The sequence below is a fragment of the Chlorocebus sabaeus genome, chromosome 2, assembly GCF_047675955.1.
Source record: "Chlorocebus sabaeus isolate Y175 chromosome 2, mChlSab1.0.hap1, whole genome shotgun sequence".
Lineage (NCBI taxonomy): Eukaryota > Metazoa > Chordata > Mammalia > Primates > Cercopithecidae > Chlorocebus > Chlorocebus sabaeus.
This window is the reverse complement of record NC_132905.1, coordinates 76706545-76717143: the sequence shown is the minus strand read 5'-3', so window position 1 is coordinate 76717143 and position 10599 is coordinate 76706545. Positions and strand designations below refer to the sequence as shown.

The 10599-nt window shown below is 37.8% G+C and overlaps 1 pseudogene; it reads right to left on the bottom strand.

The window, feature by feature from the left end:
* Positions 1-6862: 6862 nt before the first annotated feature.
* Positions 6863-10599, bottom strand: part of LOC140709855 (putative ankyrin repeat domain-containing protein 20A2) — a 65976-nt pseudogene continuing 62239 nt past the window's right edge.

Sequence of the window (10599 nt, the reverse complement as noted above, 5' to 3'; positions counted from 1 at the left end):
ATAACCATACATTTTGTTTTGTTTTGTTTTGAGATGGAATTTCACTCTTGTCACCCAGGGCGACGTGCAATGGTGTGATCTCGGCTCACTGCAACCTCTGCCTCCTAGATTCAAGTGATTCACCTGTCTCAGCCTCCCAAGTAACTGGGATCACAGCCGTGTACTACCACACCTGATTCATTTTGTATTTTTAGCAGAGATGGGGTTTCACTGGTCAGACTGGTCTTGAACTCCTGACCTCTAATGATCTACCCACCTTGGCCTCCCAAAGTGCTGGGATTACAAGTGTGAGCCACCACACCTGGCCTAACTACACTTCTTGTAAATAAACTATTCATATTCATATCCATTCTTGTAAATAAACTATCCATGTTGGTATGCTAAGTAAAATAACCTATTACTAAATATAAGCCATAACCCAGAGGTGAGTAACCAAGATAAAAAAGTAAAACACATATGTTTGAAAAAGACACAAAAATACATTTTGATACCCATTGACTGCAGTCTATAAGAAGAAAAAAAAGTACACACAAAAAGCATCAAGGAGATCATTCAATGTAGAAAAAGAGAAGAAAATATCTTTAGTATCTGTGTTGAGGAGAAAAAGGAAACAGGCAGTTTTAGAAAAAGGGAAAGGGGCAGAGAGATGTGGGATGATTTAAAGACTTTGAAGAAGAGATCTAGAGATCTTTGCTGACATAATGTCAACAAAATGAAAGAGATACAAAACCATGTAGAGAAAGGCAATGTCAGAAAAATGTCGATTAGATTCAAAAACAAACTTAAGTGCTCAGTAAATAAATAGAGAAGTAGCTGTGTTCAGGGCTTCAAAGACATATTCCATTAAAAAAAAAAAAAACAAGTGATCAAAACGTGAATGCTCATTTTACTTTTTCTTTAAGTTTTACATATATTTTTATATATATATGAAATTTATTTATGTAAAATAGAAGTTTTATAACATGTATACTTCATATATACAACGGAGGTACCGTGTAAATTAAGTAAACTTCCACGATATGTTTTATATCTAAAAGAAAAAGAAAGAAGCAGAAACAAAATATAAGCTACATATCAAGATAAATTTTGATGTTAAAGAATGACACAAATAGGTCTTTAAAGAATTTGAATGCAGCAGAGGATACTACAAAGGGAAGAAAAAATGACCACAGACAGCAAAAATATCTTCAGAAATCAAAATTCAAGCTAGATAATGAAGAGTGTACTTGACATTATATGTCCAAGGCTTTGTCATTGTTTTCAAAATCATTAAAGAGTAAGTGGCCAGGCGCGGTGGCTCACGTCACTTTGGGAGGCTGCGGTGGGCAGATCACGAGGTCAGGAGTTCGAGACCAGCCTGTCCAACTTGGAAAAACCTTGTCTCTACTAAAAATACAAAAATCAGCCAGGCATGGTGGCACACACCTGTAATCCCAGCAACTCAGGAGACTGAGGCAGGAGAATTGCTTGGAGGCATAGGTTACAGTGAGCCGAGATCGGGCCTTTGCACTCCAACCTGGGAGACAGAGCCAGACTCTGTCCCCCATCAAAAAAAAAATAATAATAATAAAATAAAATAAGTATAATATTTTGGCATCCAAAAAACTTTCACCTTGCCCCAGCAGCTCAGCTGACTCCTGCCCCCACGACGCAGATGCCTATAAAGTTGTGTTGTGAACTTGTAAAATAGATTTCAAAATAGAATTCATTTAATTATGAAAATACAGACATAACGTGAATTTGTATCTAGGTTTTAGTCAAGTAAAATTAGAGTTAAATCAATTAATAAATGGTTAACATGTTCTACAATATGAAAAACTTACCCAGTTGCCTCTTGTTCTAATTCATGATTTTTCTCTCTTACTCGATTCGCATGACATTTCAGTGATGATATTAACTCATAAAGTTTTCTTAATTCTTCATTTTCTTCTTCAGTCTTAAAAAAAAGTGTTTAAAATTATTTTTGTAAAATCTAGAGACCCTCTTTTATCTCAACTATATTTCTCATAAGTGGATGAGTAATACTTATTTAGGCAGGTGTATAAAGTGCATTTTATAAACCTGATGCCAGGAAGGGCAGATTTCAAAAATAGTCACTTTTCTTAATACTGCTAAAAATGATTCATACTTTCATCGTTATCTTTTCCGAAATTTAAACTGCCAACAATCTTTGTTACAAATGAGGGTTTTTACACATAAAATACTAAGGGTTAGTAAAAAAAAAAAAAAAAAAAAAAAAAAGTAGTTATATATTTACATTTAGTTTTTAAAGATACTCTAGAAACATTGTCATTAATATTTAAGATATTCCAAGTTTTCTTAAATTACGTCTTACTAACACGATTTTTAGAAAACTCTTATCTAGTTCCTGTTACATTTTTGATCCTCATCTGTCTTCAGGCTGAGCTAAATACTGTCATTCTAAGTATTCACCCATAGATTTCAGTTTTTCTCTTAACCACTTCTCTTTAAATAAAGTTTATTTTTTCTATAATGAACAAAAGCACAACCTTTGTCTACTTTTTGTGGCTTTTCTATTACCCTGTTTCTCCCCTTCCATTGGACTCTATGACACATGGTTTCATCCAGAAATCTATTTTTCATCACTTATTGTATTTTTTAATACTGAAATCTGATTTTTAATAATTCCAATAAAAAACTCCAAGGGTCGTCAAGGACTTTACTCCGCTTTACTCAGCAGCAACTGTGAGCGGTGACCAAATGCTCCCTGTGCTCCTCTGACCCCAATTCATTTCTAAATGCAGCAACCTGTGTTGTTCAGCTCTACTCCTTTCTGGTTTTTGTTTTGTTTAGTTTTTGTTTTTTGTTTTGAGATGGACTCTCCCACTGTCACCCAGGCTGGAGTGCAGTGGCATGATCTCGGCTCACTGCAGCCTCCACCTCCTGGGTTCAAGTGATTCTCCTGCCTCAGCCTCCCTAGTAGCTAGGATTACAGGCATGTGCTACCATACCTGGCTAATTTTTTGTATTTTTAGTAGAGACGAGATTTCACTATGTTGGCTAGACTGGTCTTGAACTCCCGACCTCATTATCTGCCTGCCTTGGCCTCCCAAAGTGCTGCGATTAAAGGCATGAGACACCACACCCGGAGGCTATTTCACTTTTTAAATTCTCTTGGGACTCTGAAAAACCTCAAAACTTTGACCTAGATTCCCTAATCTACATTTCCAGCTCTGACCTTTCTCTTGAGACTTCTTCCTTCTAGTACACATATTATAGACCATATTCTCAACCACACACTCATATGTTGCTTCTTGGTGCAGATGACTTTTGTAGATAGTGAATCTTGTCTATTTTACATTGGTTCTTATTGATGCTACTTTGAGTATACTGTTATTTTCTAATCTGAAAGATGGACTATCTCACTGTTACGATACTGACCAGTATACTTTGTCCTTTTTTTCTTTCTTTCTTCTTTTTTGGACCACTATACACTGTTTTTCTTTGTTTTTCATTTTTTGTTGACATGAAGTCACACTGTGTCATCCAGGCTGGAGTGCAGTGGTGCCATCTTGGCTTTCTGCAACTTCCACCTCCTGAGTCCAAGTGATTCTCCTGCCTCAGCCTCCCAAGCAGCTGGGACTACAGGTGCACACCACCACACCTGGCTGATTTTTGTATTTTCAGTAGAGACAGGGTTTCACCATGTTGGCCAGGCTGTTTTTGAACTCTTGACCTCAGGTAACCCACCCACCTTAGCCTCCCAAAGTGTTGGGATTACAGACATGAACCATGGCACCCAGTCCTCGTTTTCTTTTATAACGAAAACTTTCCCATGAGAATCAGATTATCAATTGTTTGCCTTTGTTTTCTTTTAAAGAATTTCCTTTTCCATAGAGATGTGGCATGATGAAAGTCTTGTTCTAAAGTTTCTTTCAGGGGGACACTCAACTATATCATTGGCAGCTCCAGTCAAGTAGAGGTCTTCCTGCTTCCCAATTGAGATTCCTCATCTCAAAATGGTATCCACCAAATGTCTTAATCCAGGTAGCCTCTCGCTTAGAAATTCATGAAATAAGAACCTTCTTGAGAAGTTAGAGGCTATTGATGGAGATGGTTTAAAGCTGCCCCTTATTACATGTTTTACACTCAAGGCAGACATCAAGTGGCTAATAATTCTATGCCTGATGTCTAACTCAATTCTATGGGAATCTATACAGAACGTTTTACTTATGAGACAGAGTCTCGCTCTGTTACCCAGGCTGGAGTGCAGAGGCTTGATCACCACTCACTGCAGTCCCAATATTCCAAGTTCAAGTGACCCTCCTACCACAACCTCCCATTGTAGCTGGGACTACAGGCGTGCACCACCATGCCTCAGTAAGTGTTTAAATTTTTTTTTTTTTTTTTGAGTCAGGGTCTCACTATATTGCTCTGGCTGGTCTCAAACTCCTGGGCTCAAGCGATCCTCCTGCCTCAGCCTTCTAAAATGCTAGGATTATTGGCATGAGTCACCTCCCTCAACCACGTGTTTAAGTGGGGACTAACATGAAGCCCTTAGAAGAGTACGTGGAACATAGTGAGCTACATAAAATATTTGCTATTAGTATAATAATTCTATCTGTATATCTTAACAAAATTGTGTATGTTAGGCAGGCGGCATGCCAATGGAAGTAGTCTCCAATAGCTGCACTCAATCATTCTTCTCACCACTGAGAGCTGTAGCAAATGGGGGGCATAAAATTTATAACTGACTTTTCTATCTGTATGACTCAGTAGGCAATGACTATGTATGTACTACCATGTAAATAGCGCCTCCTGGAATGAATAGTACGTAACTGACATGACCAGCAGAGACAGGCTAAAGACACTGAGCTGGAAAACCCTAGGCTCTATTGCTAAATCGAGGTTCCTGAATCAGTTCCCTCTGAGCAACTGTTGCTGTGGTGCTGCCTTCACAAGCCGTCTGCTGAGCACTCAGATTGAGGGGCTGTGCTATCGTTCCTCAGACAAGCTGCAGCCAGAACTGGTCAGCTGACAAACTGGTAGCAGTCCAGAAATACAGTTCTGGCTGCGGAGTGAAAAAAGGCCAATTTAGATTCCCTTTCATAGTGAGAAAAACATAAACATGGATTTCAACGATTCTCCTCTATTAGACTCATTGGTTTAGATTTGATATTTAATTGCTAAAAATACATTTAGAATATAAACCTTACTGTGTCAAAGTCTCAAAGAAGAAATAATTGGTATGGTATAAAGTACTTCATTGTATGCTAAAATCTTCTAAGCTAAAATGTTTTCAATTTATGCAAGGATAGGTGGCATACATATTATATATTATTCCCCCATTAAGCACATTTATAATGAGACAAAATTATCTACCATAAAAAAGCCATGTAAAATTAAGGACTAAGTTTTTCTGCACAGACTAGACAACAATTGCTAACACATAAGGTCAATGAGAGTCAGAACAGTCATAGAAAGCTTCATGAAACAAAAAATCGTCTGCCAGGTCTGATGAATGAGGCTAGATGAACAGAAACTGAAAAGGCAGAAAGGATAGCATGAGCAAGACAAGTGCTGAAATCTGCCCAATTAACTCTGAGGATAAAGTTCAATGGCAGGAAAATAAAAACACATGTCCACATAATAACCTGTAAGTGAATGTTCGCAGCAGCATTTTTCATAATCGCTAAAAAGTGGAAACTAACCTAAAGATCCATCAACTGACGAATGAATGGAAAACCAGTATAGTCATGCAATAGAATATCATTTAACTATAAGAAGAAATAAACTACCAATGTGTGCCAAAACGTGCATGACTTCTGAAAATATTATGCTAAGTGAAAAAGCCAGTCACAAAGGACTACAGATTGTATAACTCTATATATATGAAATACACAGAACAGGCCAACCTGTGGAGACAAAAGTAGATGGTGGTTGCCTATAACAGGGGTAGGTGAAGAGACATGGAGGAAGGTTGCAGTCATGCTTGGGAGATGTGGGGTTGCTTTTCAGGGTGATGAAAATGCTGTGAATATACTAATAATACTGAGTTGCACATTTTAAATGGTTGAACCGTCTGATATATGAATTATATCAGTGAAACTGTTTTTAAAATCCAATGGCAGGACCAAGATAATTTTATCTCAATTTTTGATGTACATACTATATCAAATCTAAATATTTCTACAGTTTTATAGTATATTTTAAATAAAAGATAAAGAAAATGCCTAACTTTTCAAATAGTTTGTAAATTAACCTAAAATAGTACATTTCAAAGAATAGTATAGTGGCCTTTCTGTACAAGTTAACCTAGAATCTGTGAAATAAATAGACACAGATTCTGTGTTCATTCACAAAAGTGAAGAAATAAGATAATTTTCTGGAACATTCCATTAAACATTCTCCTCTGATTTAATCTGGCGTGCCTCATCAGAGCAACACAAAAATTACTTAAAAATACTGTTTAACAGGAGAAAAGTCAATTTTCTGTGAGGAATGATGTATAATTCTCAACCTTTCCAAGGGCATGTGTTGCAAGAGAAAAGGTATATAATGGTTTTTCAAAATGGTAGAATGAAAGTCACAATATAAAAGAAAAGTACATTATAAACATAGTAAAATGGAAATAATTAATTATAATTAAAACACAAAAGCTTCTGCCAAAATTAGTATCCTAAAACATGTTATATAATTCAATCAGCTGCAGAAAAACTGTCGACATGTTAAATTTCATACATACTTGACTTTCCACTTGAAATAATTTCTTCTTTGAGGCCTGTGTCTCATCCAAATTAATGTGACAATGTGATGTACCTTCCAGTGGAGACTCTAACATAGTTAATTTTTTAAGGGAATCAGCTACTTCTCGTTGAAGTTGTCTCACAACCACCTGATAAAATATTTTTGTTACTGATTTTATTAATTGCCTTATTATTAAATTATGTTAATACTATTGAACTCTAACGTACCTACTTTGAAAATTATCACCACACACATTAATTCACCTTCTTTTCATCACATGTACACACTTTTATTTATTACTGAATTCAGTGAGGAATGCAGAATGTGTTATCTTCCTGCCTAATTCGTATTCTTACTTACGCAACAGACTCATCCCACCATTCAATCATCTTAGAAGCTCAACTCAACCTCAAAGTTCCTAACATATTCAATCACCTGTTCAAATCCTTCTAACAGATTCCTATCTCAGAATAAAAGTAAAATTCCAATGACCTTTGAGGCCCTACGTAAACAGGTCTCTACCTCCCTCTCTGACTTCAAGCTCCTACAACTCCCTCTGTAATTACTCCATTCCCACTGTATGTGAAGCCTGCCACCCCTCTTTCGTTTGAAAATGGGGATCTAATGCCTAACTCATAAATCACAGGCAGCTATAGTATCTTTGTACTGGACAAAGTTATATTCAAATGATAGTCATTGAGCTTTGAAATAAAAATTATGAGATAATTATTAATAAAAATATTCAAAGTAAACTCTAAATACCAGTGGGAAGACTAAACCAAATACGGTTTTGCTAAAATTTACCACATATCCTAAATTATGATTTTATAACAAGTAGGTGCCCTTAAAACATTATGTGGTCATAAAAATATGTAATTTGATGTATTTTCAGATTTGTTAATACGAATAATAACAAAGCTATACCAACTAAAATATATTAAAAGCTACTTAAAGCAAGGTATGACAAGACACAGCAATGTACTACAGTTCATCTGGGAAATCTAGAATTAAGTGTCAAAGAAAATCACTTAATTAAATTGTAATTTGAAAAGACTCATTTCAGGTGTAAACATTTCCATTTATACCTTCATCATGGGCTTAACATGTGGCAACACAAAGACATTAAAATTATTATTTAACCAGTACAGGACTATCTACCTGAAAATATAACTCTGTGCCTAATACAATTTTGCAGGTGACACAATGTCTTTTCTCAAAGTAAATCATCTCTCACCTCTACCTTTTATTTCCTAGAAACAAGGTATATTTCTAAGCTGATGGAGTAAACACATTTTGCCTTTTTTGTTTTCTTATTAAAACAGCTTTGTTGAAATATCATTTACATACTATATCTGTTTTAACTTAAGTTAAACGAGTTTTAGTACATTTACTAAGTTGTGCAGCCATCTCTACAATCCAACTTTAGAGCATTTCCATCACTACAAGATCCCTCACGCCCTTTAGCGGTCATTACCAGCTTCCAGCCCCAGCCCTTCGCAAACATTAATCTACTTTATGTCCCTATACGTTTCTCTTTTTTGGATGCTTCACGTAAATGGAATTATACAATATGGTAAACACACTTTTCATCTATTGATTTTTATATTCAACTAGGTTCAACATGTATCCAGAACCAAATGTTTAAATTTTCTTTCTAGAAGTTTGAAAATATTTCTCTTCCTTGATACTTACTACTCTTTCTGCTTTCTCTCTCTCATATCGAAAGAGACTTTCTTTTAAATGATCACAGTCATTCATTAGCTTCTTATTTTTCTCTTCGAGCAGGAGGTCTTTCTTTCCACTCTCAATAGAACCTCTTTGGATATTAATTACTATCTCTTTATGATCCTCTTTCTGATGAACATCATCTAGTAGCTGTTCAAGCCACAGATTTTCACGCTGGAGTTGACATATCCTTTCTTCCACACAGTTCCACTCTCCAGTGGAATTACTCACTTTAGCTTCTGCATTTTGATACATCTCTTTACGGAACGTATCTTCTAAGGTATTGAATTTAATTCGCATTTGAGAAAGTTGTTCAGTGAGAAACTCATTCTTATCTTCAACTTCGGAGATATCAGAACTCATTTTTTTCTTGCACAGAAATGTCTTGTGTGTTCTGTAAAGCAAGTTTTAGATTTCTTTCTGTTTTCACACTTTCACTATGCTTACTTATAACAGCAGCCAGTCCAGACTGATAAGATTCAATTTCAGCTTCCAGTCTTGCCTTGCTTTCTTTTTTCTTCAGCAGTTTGGAATTGAGCCTTTTATTCTCAGCTTTGAGATCATTCAGCTCTTGTGGATCCTGGAATGCTGTTTTTGCTCTTTCCTCAGTGAGTTTTATACTGTTTTCAAGGGCAGCATTTCTTTCTTTAACAATTTTAATGTCCTTAAGATATTCATTTTCTTTTTCCAAGTTGTCATTTTTCATTGTGAGTATTTCCTGCCTGAGTATTTCTCTCTTCAAAATGCAATTTTCAGCCATCAGATCTTCCGTTTCTTCATGAGTATGAAAATCCTAAATAAAATAAAAGACAGTTTTAGCTAGTACTCCATAAAATAACATATCATGATTACCTCTGAAGCTAAAGAATAACCTGCACAACCGGGATCTTATGGGAGCAAGATGGCCGAATAGGAACAGCTCCAGTCTCCAACTCCCAGCGCGAGCGACACAGAAGACCGGCGATTTCTGCATTTTCAACTGAGGTACTGGGTTCATCTCACTGGGGAGTGCCAGACGATCGGTGCTGGTCAGCTGCTGCAGCCCGACCAGCGAGAGCTGAAGCAGGGCGAGGCATTGCCTCACCTGGAAAGCGCAAGGGGGAAGGGAATCCCTTTTCCTAGCCAGGGGAACTGAGACACACAACACCTGGAAAATCGGGTAACTCCCACCCCAATACTGCGCTTTAAGCAGACAGGCACACCAGGAGATCATATCCCACACCTGGCCGGGAGTGTCCCACACCCACGGAGCCTCCCTCATTGCTAGCACAGCAGTCTGTGATCTACCGGCAAGGCAGCAGCGAGGCTGGGGGAGGGGCGCCCGCCATTGCTGAGGCTTAAGTAGGTAAACAAAGCTGCTGGGAAGCTCGAACTGGGTGGAGCTCACAGCACCTCAAGGAAACCTGCCTGTCTCTGTAGACTCCACCTCTGGGGACAGGGCACAGTAAATAATAACAAACGCAGCAGCTCTGCAGACGCAAACGACTCTGTCTGACAGCTTTGAAGAGAGCAGTGGATCTCCCAACACGGAGGTTGAGATCTGAGAAGGGACAGACTCCCTGCTCAAGTGGGTCCCTGACCCCTGAGTAGCCTAACTGGGAGACATCCCCCACTAGGGGCAGTCTGACACACCACACCTCACAGGGTGGAGTACACCCCTGAGAGGAAGATTCCAAAGCAAGAATCAGACAGGTACACTCGCTGTTCAGAAATATTCTATCTTCTGCAGCCTCTGCTGCTGATACCCAGGCAAACAGGGTCTGGAGTGGACCTCAAGCAATCTCCTACAGCTACAACCTACAGCTGAGGATCCTGACTGTTAGAAGGAAAGCTATCAAACAGGAAGGACACCTACACCAAAACCCCATCAGTACATCACCATCATCAAAGACCAGAGGCAGATAAAACCACAAAGATGGGGAAAAAGCAGGGCAGAAAAGCTGGAAATTCAAAAAATAAGAGCGCATCTCCCCCGGCAAAGGAGTGCAGCTCATCGCCAGCAACGGATCAAAGCTGGACGGAGAATGACTTCGACGAGATGAGAGAAGAAGGCTTCAGTCCATCAAATTTCTCAGAGCTAAAGGAGGAATTACGTACCCAGCGCAAAGAAACTAAAAATCTTGAAAAAAAAGTGGAAGAATTGATGGCTAGAGTAATTAATGCAGA